The sequence below is a fragment of the Sylvia atricapilla genome, chromosome 22 (genome assembly GCF_009819655.1).
Source record: "Sylvia atricapilla isolate bSylAtr1 chromosome 22, bSylAtr1.pri, whole genome shotgun sequence".
Classification (NCBI taxonomy): Eukaryota; Metazoa; Chordata; class Aves; order Passeriformes; family Sylviidae; genus Sylvia; species Sylvia atricapilla.
In genome coordinates, this window is record NC_089161.1 from 2,442,498 (window position 1) to 2,446,551 (window position 4,054).

The window sequence follows — 4,054 nt, forward strand, 5'->3', positions numbered from 1 at the left end:
CCGGAAGAGTTTGAGGCCTCTGAGGGTGTGAATTAATAATGTAGTAGATACAGTCCATCTTCCATCGTGGACCTGCTTATTTCAGTGAAAATCCATCTTTTCTCTTTGAAGAAGAGCTCTCTGGTTCCAAAGCAATGCTTTTATAAACCCAGCCTGTTTATATATCTCTATATATATCTCTATATATACACCTGTGTGTATGCAAAGATATGTCTGCACATGTATGTACACCCTGACACTGAACTGTGACTGCTCCTTGTCTCAAGGCATTGTCTGAGGGAATTGAGACAGGACAGAGAAGGGAATGGCTAAAAATAGGAAATACCTTCTGACTTGACTTCAGAAATGGCTACAAAGCATGTTAGTCTTTTCTTGAAACAGCACTGTCCCTTCTTCTGGTATTTTAACAATGCTGCTGTACATAGCACTTTTTGGATGAATTTTACTATTTCTGTATTGCACTGCCATGCAAAATTTTCAATGATATGTTTAAAAAAAGAGAGATATTTAATTTTTTTAGATGGACATATTTAGAATTAAATAACAACCTAAAGAGAGTAATAATTTTTTTCTCCTCCTTTTTTTTTTTTTTTTACTTTTTATTTTTAGGGATGTTGTCATGTGTCCCCCCAGTCCCCAGTTATGATGTCATTTATTATAGATGTACATTTTATCAGTGATGGAGAAGAATGTTTACTGAGATGCATTTTAAAGAGAAACAGAGGTTTAATTTTATTTCAGGCTGCATAGAGTCCCTATTATTGAGAAGATATTTTGCCTTCGTAATGATTCTTTTGTGTATATTGCAAAATTTAAGAATTTGTTTGTAAAACCACCTTACACTACTAAAATAAACATATTTAACCTTCCAGCTGGTGACTCTTTAGCTGTAACACAACACTGGGGTTTGTGATACACAAACATAATTCATTCTATCTGCTTTGTTTTTCAACTTCCTTTGTGGATAACGTTTAATTTTACTCTTTTTCAGAGAGTTAACCAGCGCAGACCCAGCTCAGATTTTCTCAGGTCCTCCAGAACATGTGCAAGGATTGGCAGAGACTGATATTCTATGGTGTGAGACACGGCACAGGGGCTGGGGCAGAGCCCTGGCTGAGAGGATGAAAATTCTGGGGGAACCAGTGGAATTAGTAGCCAGACAGACAGAAGGAGCTGATCCATCCTGGAGCAGCTGTACAAGTAACACAGATGGCCCTGTTTCATCACTGAGGAGGTTTAAAGTCTGGCTGAAAATGCTGCAGCACAATTTTGCTCTTCACCTGTCACTTGATTGAAAAATCACTTCTATTCCTGTCCCGGCAAAGTGCACAGTGAAAGTGCATTTTACTTCCTTCACACTCCTCCTGAAGGGTTGTCACTTGTGGAGCTGGAAAGGGGCTCTCGGCTCTAATTTTAGTATTACTTGGCCACAAGAATTTGAACTCTGAGATACCAAAACAGCAACAAAATCGAAACTCTGAGCTATCAAAGTGTAAGGCTGTCAGTGTCATCACCATAACATGGTGATGGGGCTGGAGGGGTGCAATATTCTGATTCAATCTTTTCAAATGCTCTTCGACGTTTTTTTGCCTGAAAACATTCAACATTTTTGTCTGAAAATATTCCCTCCGTTTTCCAGCCTGGCTCAGATCTGCACAGTTTGTCTGCAGGACTCAGATCCTGCAGATCCCAGGAGAGCTTTGTGCAGGAGAGGTTTGGGCTGTGCACTGAGGTGACCCCAGAGTGTCACTGCAGGCTCTGAAGGAAAGGAGGTGAAGCTGCAGCAGAACGTGTGATCTGCCAAGAGGAGCCTCCCATTGTGTCCCAGCACAAAGCAAATTTCATTAACATTCTCTGGACGAAAAATCATTCTTGTAATACTTTAATTTCGGGCTGAAAAGCTCCAGGGAGTCGCTGCTTTTTGTAACTTTAATGCTTTTGTAGCTTTAATGTCGAGTACATGCAACTTGACAGCTTTGGAAATTTAATGTTTAAAAGGCCTATTTGTGTCTTCTCAACGACTAAGTCTCACAATCAGATTATTTTCATCTTTAATTGATTAAGCAATATTAGTTAAATTAATGCACCTCACAGGAGGCAGCATCAGGTAGCACTTCAAAATTTAATTTTTTTTGTTCAGAATTTTAACCAACAGTGTCTGGATTTAACTCCTTAGGGTACATGTGAAATTTGCCCTCTTCCTTCCAAATTAGCAGCAGCCACTTTTTCAGCTTGTTTTGTGACATTGTATAAGACCAACCATTCATCATGTGTTTGTTTATTCTTATAAGTGGAATTTATTCCAGCATTTAAGAATTATTTGGAATTTAAGTCACCAGGAATTCACAGTTTTGCTCTTCATTCTTCTGCTCTTCCCGTGCATCCTGAGACTCCTGGGTGTGGATTTCAGCTTATTAAACTGTAAGATCTGAAATCCAAACTCTCCAGATCACAGGCAGTGTACTGGACGTGGGATTTATGGTCTGTATTCCTCCAGCCCGGCCTTCAAGAGCACTGATAATGAACACTGGATTGTGTCTTTCAAAGCTGATTTAGTCTGTGTGATCAACAGGCAGGAAAATGGGCACCGCTGTGGGGACAGATCCAAAGGGAGGAATTTTACAGCAGCACCACGGGCCAGGAACAGAATTCCCTGAGTCTTGCAGCATCCAGCTGCTGTTCTGAGCTGCTTCCAAAGCCTGTCCTCTGGTGTGGTCTCCTCCTTCCCCAGAGCCCCAGGTGTCCCCCGGTCCAGCTGGCACGTTTAGAGGCCACTCCTCCTCCTCCTCTCCGGGGTATTTAACCCAGCGCGGGATGCTCGGGCTGCTCCTGCACGGACGGACGGACGGACAGACGGACAGAGAGAGGCTGTAAGTGACAAACTGCCTTCAGTTCCTGCTCTGCTTCTGGCAAGGGGCAAAGCCCAGTGCCTCGGGCTCCTTCCTGGCTTTTTAACCCAGGTTTGCACCCTATTTGTGCTCTTAGATCATCAGTTACAGCATGTCAACAATTTTCTTTCCAAGGTGATGCCAGCAATGTGTTACCAGCTCTGATTAGTTTGGGGTTTTTTAGAGGAGGCTACTAGAAACAAAGATGATTTTGTTGCGTGCACCAGGTTGTAAAGGAAAAGGAATAGGGATTTAGAGGTTCAATTTACCAGGAAAAGTGCAGCTCCTGCTGCTTCTTTTCCTTTTTGTTTTTGCCCCGTGGTTGATGGAGATGCTCAGGTTTTGTACTGCTCTGGCAACAGCCAAGTGCAGCAACTACTTTGTCTAAAGTAAGTTGTAAAATAAAGTCGGTGTTGGCCGATGTGCAGCTCAGATCTCAGCCCTCACCTCTGGTCCTTTCACAAGGATCAAAAATTCCCATTTGGCAGCATTTTTTAACAGCAGCAACAACAAAATCAGCATCAGAATTTGACCTGGAAAGAATCTTCTGTGGAGCTTTTAGTTATTTCTCTCATTAGGTCAAAAATAGAAGGGAAATGAGTGGAGAGCACTGAGCTGTAATGCTAAGGGTTTTCATAGGATGCAGGATTGGGGAAATTTCTTAAAGCTGATGAGTTAGGAAGACTAAATCCAGTGTTTTCTGAGCATCAGTCAGCAGCAAGTGATGCTGCATGTTAGTGTAATTTTGCCTACACATTCTCATTAATGGTGCATTTTCTTGGGCATTTTTCATTTATTTTTTATCATTTCTGGTGTAATGATACCCTGTATTTTGTTGCACAACAAATACCATTTTAAAAAATTGCTGCTGTTTCCTCTCCTGCCCTTTCCCTGGGAGGGAACCCACACAGAGAGAACCATCAGTGGGTCAATCCCCTTTTTTAGGTTTCTCACATCCTTTTTGCTGCAGTGGGGACTTCAGCAGATCCTTTCTTTAGTATTTGTTCTGGCTGAGCTCAGCAGTGACTGTTTTCAGCTGGAGACTTTGTTTGGAACTGTGGCTCTACAGAAAAAGGAGCAGAAAACCCAGGGCAAAACTGATCTCACCCAGTGAAGAGGAGCTGTAGACCCAGGTTTAACTGCTTGCCTTTCACCTCCAGCAGGAA